The sequence below is a fragment of the Morone saxatilis genome, unplaced genomic scaffold (assembly GCF_004916995.1).
Source record: "Morone saxatilis isolate NCDOM2014 unplaced genomic scaffold, NCSU_SB_2.0 Contig4, whole genome shotgun sequence".
NCBI lineage: Eukaryota > Metazoa > Chordata > Actinopteri > Moronidae > Morone > Morone saxatilis.
Window position 1 is genome coordinate 4,503,018 of NW_023339984.1, and position 11,290 is coordinate 4,514,307.

Sequence of the window (11,290 nt, forward strand, 5' to 3'; positions counted from 1 at the left end):
GGTGGGGGTGGGGGTGTGTGACTGTCCTTGTGCTAAGTAGATGTTGTCACAGAGGAGTTGTTATTTATCTTGATGGCGGCTGGCTGGAAACTTTGAAGACCTGTGGAGAGGTTTGAGGGGGATAAAGGTGGCACGCCAACGCGGTGTGTGGAGTGAATGTGAGAGAGGAATATGTACACACAGAGTGGGAGGGAAAGTGTGTGTGTGTGTGTGTGAGGGAGTCGCATCGTGGAGTATTTCTGCAGCAATGCAATACGGCGTGTTCTCTATTCGCTTGGGGATCAGCGGCTGATTTACAACAATCTAAAAGAAAAACACAGGATGGGTAGCTTTGGAAAGGCCCGTACACACACTCGTTCTTGTTTTGTATCTGTGTGTGTGTGTCCCAACCAAATGCAAGGCAAGGCCCCCGAAGACATTGCTCGGTGCCATCCATCTCCGGCAAAGGTGCAGCAAAGCTGGAGGCAGATGGAGCTGAAAGCGTTCAAAGCGTGTTGTCGGGCAGATTGATGGCTCCCAGCGCGGGTCGCTAAGCAGTCAACAGATGCAGGCTGGTGTTGTGACAGGGTGGGTTGAAGTAGCCATCACAATCACGCACAATCACACTAACACAGTGCTTAAAATGTCTACCTGTCCGTTCACTGCAGCTCATTTTAGCCCTTGCTATTTATTTTTAGCGTAGATGAATCAGTGACAGCAGCTCCCCCAGTGTGTTAGGATGTTTTCTGACTGTGGAGCTGACAGCAGTTGCTGCTAATTTTAGGTGAGAGATGTCATCTGTGTAAAAAATCTTCAGCAGTATGGCAGCTGACGTGTTGACTGGAGAGCTGGAGACCCGTCAGATGAGCGCTGGTAAAATTAAATGTTTGTTTAGCAAAGTCGAAATGAATTAGTAAAACCAAGGCTGGCTGAATACACGAGTCCTGAGGGAGGCGCTGTTGTTTGTATCGGCCTTTTGTTACGAGAAGCAGAGGAAGGAAACAATGTGTCAGTTATTGCTTTGAAGGTGCAGAAATGTGTTTTCAGGGCTGCTGGCATGGTTTTGTTTCCCCAAGAGCGGGACTTTGTCTTCCACTTGTCAGCTCACTTGAAGGATTCCGACAGTACAGTTAGTGGTTGTATAATTGACAAAATATTGAATAATTGTAGGGACCACGCTCAATATTTCACCATATTCTGCTGTGATGATGTCTGTGTTACTACTAATACTAAACTCCCTCACCAAAACCTGTTTTTCTCTGCTTCTCTAGGAGAAAATAAAGCTGATTAAATGGACGAACTCTTTAACGGAGGCTCTTTTGTATATAACAAGGCTTGGTAATTGGCAACAAGCTGGTTACAATGGGGAATAGGCCGCCTCCTCCCTTGAGCACTGCTCTCCGTATGTCATCACCCCGTCTGTTACATGTTTGTTCACATGTGTGGGCCACTGCTCTCTGCCCATTAAATCAGTGATATTTTTGGACTTCTCCGCCAGTGAAAGTATGCTTTTGTAAGACCATGTATCCTCCGCGTGCCTCCTTTTATTGTCTTTATTCCTCATTCGTGTATTCATTTGTTTCTCTTTCTCATTTGGTTCAAAGGGAGCCGGTCTGTTTTTTTTTTTTGCAAGGAGTGTGTGTCGTTGCTATGGCAGCATCTTTTTGGAACGATAAGCCCCGCAAAGATTTCAGACCTGAAGCTTTTATTTTGTCTTCACCGGTGTGTACGTGTGCTCCAGCCTGTGTTATATTAAGGCCGCAAAATGAATCAAAAAACAACTGACATCACCATATCGACTGCTGCAATGTCCAAATTGCCGGAGGCTGCATTTTTTTCCTTCATGATCAAGCCCAGTAAACAATGTTCTCCGGTGCTGTGCAGAATCCCGACATGAAATCGTTATGCCCAAATATTTGATTGCGTTCAAAATGAGCAAACCTAAGCATTAGCACGTCTTCTTTACTCCATTTTCTGCAAAAGTTGGCTGTCCTTATTTTTGTAGCGTTATGCCGTACCGGCATATGTGCTGGTGAACGCTATTGATCTGGCAATTTTCCTCTAGGGTTACTGAAAGACTATGGGGAAAAAGTGAAAGATTCTATTTGTTGAGGATTGTTCCCTGACACAAGTACCTCCATCCTGCCTGTCCAGCCCGTCAGTGTGTCTGTTTTGTTGTGATTCTCTTAGAGTGCTGGTCTCCCACAGTCCCTCCACACTCCTCCTTTGTCTGAGCCTGTTGAATAAGCTCTTGCTCTCTGGGGTGCAAGATGGAGACGAGGGGTTAGAACCGTTACTCGTCTCAGCTCCATTCTTCTCCCTCTTCCTCTCTGCCTCAGTGTTCCTCTTTTTCTCTATTTTGCAGCATATTGTCTCGGCCTCTCGCGTCTCTTCCTCCGTTTGTCTTCAGACCCCCACGGCGTCCGTCAACCTGAGGCGAACGCCGCTGTACTGTCCCCAGTGGGCTCATTAAGGTTACATCAAGGTCGAAACGCTCTCTGACACATTTTGATCGAATAAAGCTGATGTTGGCTTCCCGAGTCTCCAGCCAACAGCTGCAGCAACCTGCACATCACCAGCCCTCCCATCTCCTGCTAGAACCAGGCTGACCACCGGCCAAGATCAATGAACATTTACTCTTCTTTTCTTCAAAGAGATAAAAGCAAAAAGAAGTCATGGAGACAGTGAGAAACCACCCAGAACACCCGTCGGCCAGCTCCGGACTGCTAGCTCTCCTCTCAAGTCTGTCAGTGCAGGAGGTCGGATACAGCTCCACATTCCTGCTGACAATAGAAAACCTGCAAAGATTAAAACTCCCGTTGAGTGATTTCTCAACAAATAATTCCATTCATAATAGAGGTGCAAGGCTACAATGGGATTTCATGCTTCTGTGTTGCAGAGTCGGGTCCTGAATAGAAAGCATGGTACAGATTTGATGGAATCAAGAGCACTGGAGTCAGCAACAACCGGGATTAAACACATCCCGCTTTCTGGCCAATCAGATTGACTGACAGTCGGAATCCATGCCGCTCAGAGCAGTGCGGCTCATCCCTCTGGCAAACTGAGTGACTTCCCTGTATTTCTCTGGTGTGTCCATGGGAGTTCTACCTGCGTGCTTTGTTTTTGTCCTTAATACCCCTCTGCAATCCAGTTCAGGGATTTTGTACACAATCTCACTGCAACATAACTTTGGAGATTAATTTGTTTATGAAAAATCTCTCTCTTTTTTTTTTTTTTACCACTGTGTTATTCGGTCTCGTGCTGTCTCTCAAACACACAGCGCTGCAGCGCATCTTTGTCTCACAAACACACACGCAGCGTGTCACATATTGCCATCGATGGGAACACGGAGAACCTGAGCGAGTTACGGTATCGACAGCGTCTCAAGGTCAGGAATAGCCACATCCTCGCGAGCACTCCACAGTAAACCCTCAGCATCGCAAACAAGCTCCGGGTCAGCAGGTCTGGAGACAGGCAGGCAGGCAGGCCGCTGTTCCTGCCCTCCTACCCCAGACACATACAGAGGAGAGGAGGAGAGAATGTGCTCTGAAAGTCAAGTGACCACGGATGTCGCAGGAAATCGAAAAGAGCGGAGGTAGCAAGCTGAAGAGCAAACAGGAGGGTGTTCGAGGAAGGAGAGAGGAGGGGAGAGGAACGCCACAACATTACAACACCACCATCTCTATTTTGCACTCCTAACATCTGCTATATGCTACCTCTCCCCTACTGTTGCACACACATTAGTATGGGCTGACACACCACCACACATATTAGTATGAGCTGTCAGCCGAGAGCCCTAACCACTAGCTAGAGAAAGACCAGTTGAATGGTAATGCTGGCAAAGGAAGCAGCAGTGGTAGTGGCTGTGTTGGGCCAACATGCTGAAGTGTTATCACTGAGGCTGCACTGTATAATGATGAGGGTTGTTAGAAAACACACATCTTTCCTTCTTGTGCTGACACACACACACACACGTTGAGTGCCGGCCTCAGTCAGTCAAACATAATGAGCCTCCGTGGCGGCGTACCCAGTGGCTGTCCCGTCGTACAAGCCAGGCCGTTATCCATTTGATGGCCATCTGTTGACATAAGTGACGGTGGGTCGCGGCGGTTGGGTTTGAGGCATGGCCAGAGCTGCTGGCTAATGGCAACACTTGAGGTCGCAGAGATACCAGTAGCTGCTGTCGGTCTCCCAGAGGTCACTGCTGCTGTTAGGAGTGCTGCCTCAAGGAGCTGTTCTCAGCAATATAGTCACTACCTCCTCTACTCTAAGACATTTATTGGTAAGCAGCGGATGTGTGTGGGTGCATGCATGCGTGTATAGTCACCTTTTGAACATTACTCTAAGAATGGAGCCTCGACCCCTCCACCTCTGAACAAATGGAGCGTTTCAAACACTTCCGTGTGCCGTCTAGCTCCAGTTGATGCATTGTTAGGCTGCTGGGCTTTAGCTGTCGTGATGGCGGACGCTAATGAAAAGAATAAGCCTGTTCTTACATTGTGAATTAGGATGTCTCTCCCTTGACAGGCCCTTGCTAGATTCTGGTTTGTGTGTGTGTGTGTGCTGGTTAGAAGCGAAAGCAGAGGAGCGACAGTGATGAATGAGCACCAGAATGGCAACGTTACACTTTTGCGCTTGATGATGCCAAGCAGGCAATGATCGTTGCTGTTATTGTCACAATCAGCAAAGAAAATGCTAACCCTGAGGATGAACAGCGACACGTGTGTGCATGAAGACACACACGTGCACACACACACACACACACACAGAAGGTTCTCCCTTTGTGCACACACTAAAGAGCGAACGCCTCGAAACCTTTTGCACGCCTTTCTCCTTTGATTTGTTTTAACCAAAGGCATTTTATTTTTGTTTTCTCTTACTATTTAAGGATGCAGCATGTGCATCCTCCATCCTTCACAGAAAACAATGTATGTCGGTTAAATCATTCATCTGTGGCTCTTCACAGTGTCTCTCAAGGCTGAAGCAATTCCTCTGCTGACAAATGGTAGCAGGAAGGAAGGGCTGAATTCCAATCTGTGTGGATCACTTCTGGGCCCAACACCCTGCATGAGTAGATGTTTGTAGACGACTTGCACAGGTAGCAGCTCACAGCACCAGCAACATAAATGTCAGTGTCCTGACTCCTACCCAACTTTATTGAGTGCACTTATCTGCTACCCTCAGGCTACAGTATCTTGGTGAAAATGACTCATCGTCCCTGTGCAGTGCCCTTCATACGTCCCCTCTGACTGTCTGGAATTTACCAAAGGTGTACGGAAGAGGGGGAAAAGAACAAGGATGCCGATTTGATGGTACATTGAGAATATAAGAGCGATCACAATAGGCAAATGAAAGATTTGAAATACAAGTAAGTACAGGCGTGTAATATAAAGGCAAAAGAGACAGGACTGTATAGGTAGCATGTAAAGAGCGGCACGGCTCACCATTAGAAGAAGAAAGATAGGGTCTTGTCACCTTAATTAGCCAGGTTAAGGGAGTGTAACCTTGATCACATGCTAGTGCTAACAACTAATGAGTTGTGACATTGCTTTGCTGGGATATAGTATGTTGCCGTATATTGCTTTTAGATGGCGGAACGTGGTGGGGTGGGGGTGTTTCTGCAAAAACAAAGACCTGGGAAGAAAGCAGCCAGAGCTCCCCTGGTGCCCACATGAAACGATCTCTTTCCATTTGGGTTTAAACTCCAGAGACTTGGAAATAAGAAGGGAATCGGAGAAGGGGGTGGCCATTCAGAAGGCTGCAAGTCAGCAGGATTTCCTGGCCCGGTTTTTTTTTTTTTTCTTCTCTCTCTCTCTCTTCTCTCTCTTTTCTCTCTCTCTCTCTCTCTCTCTCTCTCTCTCTCTCTCCTTTTGTGAGAAATAAACACATTTCAAAGGATGGGCTCTATCCCTCTCACTGGAGAACGTGCTTCACATTCTGGAAGGCAGCACAGCCGCGAGGTTGTAGGCTGTGTACGTTTGGTTGATGTGTATGTGTGTGTATTCTTCCTTTTGAGATTTTGTTGACAAGTAAATATGGATTGATTTTCCAAAGGTCTCTGAAAGACTGCCCCACGGATTGCGCTCTTGACATCTTATTTTGCAAGACTTTGACAAATTTGAAGAGGTGGAGTGGTATTGATTCTAGTAGGTGAGCCGATAGGTAATCATCACCAAAATGAAGAAATTCTCGTAAGACAATTATTGGATGGTCCCAGTCAATTTAGCTAAGCACGCAAGGTAATTTGACTCCCAACGCTGGATCCACATTCTACCTCTCCTGTCACCCTCCTAACCTCCACCCATTTGCCCTTCCATCCCTTCCCCTTTGTTCCTAGCCACTGGCTACTCAGGCCAGCCCCTGCCCTCTCCATTTTCCCCTGTCTCCACTTAATTAATCCATTGATCAGGACGCTCATAAATTAGACCTCAGGAGAGGCCTCGTAGAGCACTCTTCTCCCTCTCGCACACCCCTCCACCCAAAGCCATTTTTATATTGGCTACACTGTTACAAGCACGGTCCCTGGGCCTCAGTTGTGTCATCATCTGAGGCCAAATGTATTTTTCAAAATTTCCGTCGATTCGGGGTAGCGAAAGCTGGAGAGCGTGGAAAGAGGAATTAAGGCAAGTAGGGAGCAGGGAGTTGGGTGGAGGTCAATGCTGCTCTTGTACAACCCCTCAATTCATTAGACTCACATAGCTCAACCTTTTCATGGCACCCCCCTTGTGTCCGTAAATGTTTTCCACTTCCTTCCGTCTCTCTCTCTCTCTCTCTCTCTCTTGCTCTCTGCCTGACCTGTTCTCCAGAGCAGGGTGCCGGGTGCCTGCTCGGAGATTTGCCCAATTAGAAGGATCTCAGAGATCGTTATGGAGGCTGCTGTNNCCCGCAACATCCTCAACATCCTCTTGCCTATTTCTTCTGTTTCAGTCCTGCCTTAATACTCTTTTTCCTGTTGGCATTGCTTCCACCCCCTTAAGTACTTCTGCCCTTTCTTCTTCTTTCACCACAACCTCCTTCATTATTTGTCTTTTGTCTTTTTCACTTACCGTACCTTGTCTTTCAGGTTTCTCCCTAAATCTCCTTACTGACGTCCTTCCGGCAGCCCGTGCTTCACTCTCTCTGGATTCTTCACTCATACCTGCCTTATTTCCGTAATGTTTAATCCGTACCTTGCCCTATGGTGCGTTACAACCTTTGCCCCCCTGTGTAGTTTTCATCCTTACCTACAGGAGTGTTTAGGGGTGCTAAATGGATCTGAACCAGGTCCATGTGTTATCTATGGTCTGATTCAGGGTGAGTAAATGTTTCGGTTTAGAGGCCTGGCTCATGTATATGATTCATTCCTATCCCAAGGTCCCATGCTGGGGCCACAGCCAGGGACTGGAAATTAAACTGAGCCAGAAGCTATGTGTGTGTGCTTGTGAAAGTCTGTTGAATATAGAATGCTTTGGCAAACTGCAGAGGGGAATGCATACAAAAGAGATATATTTTCAGTGCAGCGACAAGAACTTTGTCACATTACAGCTCAGATTTCCTGGCTGGCACAGAGGACATGTACTCAGACCACCAGAGTGAGCTGCTTTTGCTTCTCAGCTGTGGTGCTTCCAGCTACAGTACATTAGTTGCTTCATCAACACCTTTGGCAGGTCTCAATTGGGAGGGAAGCCAGTCAGGGATCATACCTTTGCTGCACTACAGTTAGTGGTTCCACAAGTGCATGTGTGGCAACCTCTGGGCACATGATGGTGAAAAGACTAAAAGATGAGAAAATGGCAGCCTGCATGCACCCTAGGCCCAACGAGGGAGTATGTATCTTTATTGGTCGCCATTATAGACGTAAAAGGGAAAGAGAGAACCATTTTGCACGTTTGTGTTTGATATTCCTTGTAACTTTGGCAAATAGTTCTTCTGTTCTTTCTAAAAGGGATAGCTCTTACAATAGTAATAAAAACATACAGGAGCTAGCACCATCCCTCGTGGCCTTCTGCAAATAAAAAAGAGGCAAAGACAGTGAAGATTCAAAGGTACAGAATGCCTGCAAGGCTAAGAAGAGCTGAGCATGCCCAGGGGTGTGGTGAATGGATTCCTTTCTGCTCATGTGGAGGCCTGCTGCTGTTGCTGAGGCTTGAGGGAAAACAATCTGCAGAAGATGTTCTTGCCACGTGCGACCTGAGAGATCCAACTCACGGGGTCTGCCATGGGGTTTTCTGCGTGTCCATACAGCCATCTTTTTGTGTGTGTAAAGGGAATATATTTATTGTGGAGGCAAAATATCAAAATAGTTTTTCTGAGCGTATTATTAGAATGAGGCACAGCAGTGGTTTTTATCACCTGCTGTGGATATGTGGGGGAGTTTGAGAGCCTGATGTTCCGTAGAGGTGAGTTGTCCTCTTTGTTGTCTGACCACATTGTATTGTACACTGCAGGACTGTTGACTCCTGTATGCCTAAGTAGCGGTCATGGCTCAGCCTGTCACGCACATGCAGGTGTAGTAGCCCCCCGGTCATACTGCACTATAGCTGTCACTGCAGCATAAGAGTAAATATGTTTTAGGGAATAATCTGATCTGCCAAGTGCCCTCGCTATCTCACAAGTCTTTTCTGTACAACAGTTCTAATGCTATTACATTTACTGTTGTCAAAGCCGGACTTCAAGGTCAGTCACGACAGACGGAGATTTAGAGTCAGAGCTGAGCGGAGAACAAGTTAAACGCTGTGGTTTTACGCATTAGAGTAAAAGAGTTCCCAAGGGTTCTACAAGTCAAGGTCAGTGATAACACTATCACATGGGGCTGGTGCAATATTAAACACCAGCCCAACTTTATCCCTGGAGTGATAGAGACTACCTGTCAGCCCTTCACTCCTTCAGTCAGCATGTTTATATGCATAATATACTTTATAAAGAATCTTATTTACAATTATTATCTACTATGACATTGTCAATAAGCTTGTTCCTGTTTACATCCAGCGTTTTCATCACCTGTGTAATCCCAGTTACTGTGGAAATACAATATTCTGCAGATTCGCCAATGCATAGGTCTGCAGACTTATGGCAGTGTGTTTTCTTTTAGTTGAGCACTTTGAGTCAGCCTGTAAAGGTAGGAGTATGGTGAACACAAATGACAGTGTTTCAGGAATGTTAACGTTTGATTCATAAGAATAATCAAGAAGGCATTAAGTTGAAACAACCTTTAATGCGTCACTGGAATGTTAATGGAAAGAAATGTTCTCTGCAAAGAAAACATCCTGGACCGTGACGTCTAACACACAGCACATGTTGAACCTTGTGCTGTTCCACTGCTGGAAGAAGTACATAAAGAGCCCATCTCAAAGAAGACCTTGTTTCAGATGGGAGATATAGAGTGCATTGTACAAAGACTTCATGACGCGTGATTCTTTAAAAGCCCTCCCCTTCCTCTGACTGTTCCTTAATCCCTGCCATTATCCCCAACCTGGAAGCAGTGAAGTGGTGGTAAATTATGACTTGCAGTCAGTCATCATCATAAACCTCTGTTCAGCTGACGCCAGCCTTGAAACCCCAGCTGTAAGCACCCAGCATCAGACTAGGGGTAAGGTCCTTTTTCATTGCAGTCTCATAGCTCTGTCGTTCCCTTCCTCCCAACATATTTGAGAATCTCCATCTTCAAAGCATATGAGATTACCTAGTTACAGTAGCATTTGATATTTATTTTAGTTTAGTTTTCTATATGCACTGTATGAGGCTAAATTTGGCCTCTACCACGTCCCTGCTGCCAGCGCACAGTGACACATTCAATCGGAAACAACACCCAGTCTATCATGTTATCTCAAACTGATGCATGATGGGTAGAGACCCTGGCACGCAGCATCATTCACTTGGCTGTCTGTGTCTGTGATGGAGTAGCTGCCGCGGTGCAGGACCGTCGTCGGCTCTTTGTGTCCCATTATGGACGACAAGCAAAGCCCCATCCACATATAAACAGGTTCCCTCCACTGAGAAATACAGGCCAGCGTCTTGGAGAGATAAATGCAAAGAGAAGGGGAAACATTGCTTTGTGCACAAACCATGTTATAATGTCATGCCCACTCTTCATTTCCAAAGTGCTCGTACAGTCTCAGGCCGCCTTTTGGAAGCATGCATAACAAGTTTTATTTGAATGCGCACACACACTATACACACACAGAAATTGCATCATGCGAGATCCTTTGAGAATTTGTGGAAGAAGAAATGCACAGAAAATGTATGCAGACGCACCATGCATGCTCACACGCTGTCTGCGCACATTAAACCAACTCAAGCATGAACGATACCGTCGTAGTATTATATGACCAAATTACCATACACGCTGTACGGCATGAGCATCCGCGCAAACACCGGTACACACTGCACAGGTAGCACTTACTGCATATAAAATCTCTCCTTAATGGCTTATGTGGTACAGTTAAGTGTTCTATTTATCATTTGTGGCATAAATGTCACATTAATGACTGGTTGCATGAGACACAGGGACAAGTTCACAGGCATTCTGCCTCGGTGCCTTTGTCGTCACAGAGAATATGAGTTTTCTCTAGAAAGGTTGCCCTAAGTAACCCGCTTTATCAAAAGACATAAGTCAGGGCTTCTACCTGATGTGAGGCGAAGTGTGGACGTACAACCACACAAGTGTCTTCTGGTTGTCTGTGTGCATTCAGGTTTGTTGTCTTTACTACTATCGTCCCTCTAGCTCATTTCCTCTCCCTCTACATGGTTGTTTATTTAGAAATACCATTAATAATCAGAATAATAGTATACAAACCTTTTTTGAGTATCACTCAGTAGCTCTCCAACACAAGACTGTCCTCACCAGATATATGACAGCATTAGTCGTTGTTTGACACTTTAAATGACCAATATTTACATTTTCCTAGCAAGTGACCCCTTGTGGCCACACTAATATTTGACCTTTTCCCTCAGGATAAAAGGTGGAGGTGGCATGACATTATTACAGCACCACGAAACCTGTTTGGGACAAGGTCAGACTGGATGGCTGGTTCTTTAAAGTCTGACACTAGAGATTGCTGCCTGTTCCCCGACAAACAGCCAAGGTTGGTTTCTTTTGACCATGACATTGGTTGTTTTTAAGTGCACCCAAGTAGTTTGTCTTTAAAGCATGATCCAACCTTACCTCTACAGATGAAAACGTAACCAACCCTTAACTGTAGAGGTGAAGTTTCTGGAAATAAATCGTGAATTAGTGTTGTAATGGTCAAATGGGTCCTTTTCTGTCTGGCTTTAACAACAAAAGCTTCACAACAGCATCCTGTCTACAGTCAAAGCTGGCTTCTTTTAACTT

The 11,290-nt window shown here is 45.9% G+C and overlaps 1 protein-coding gene across 1 annotated transcript in view; it reads left to right on the forward strand.

The window, feature by feature from the left end:
- The window catches only part of nlgn2a (neuroligin 2a), a gene marked incomplete at its 3' end in the record, with an annotated part of 169,736 nt that overhangs the window by 1,887 nt on the left and 156,559 nt on the right, over nt 1–11,290 (forward strand).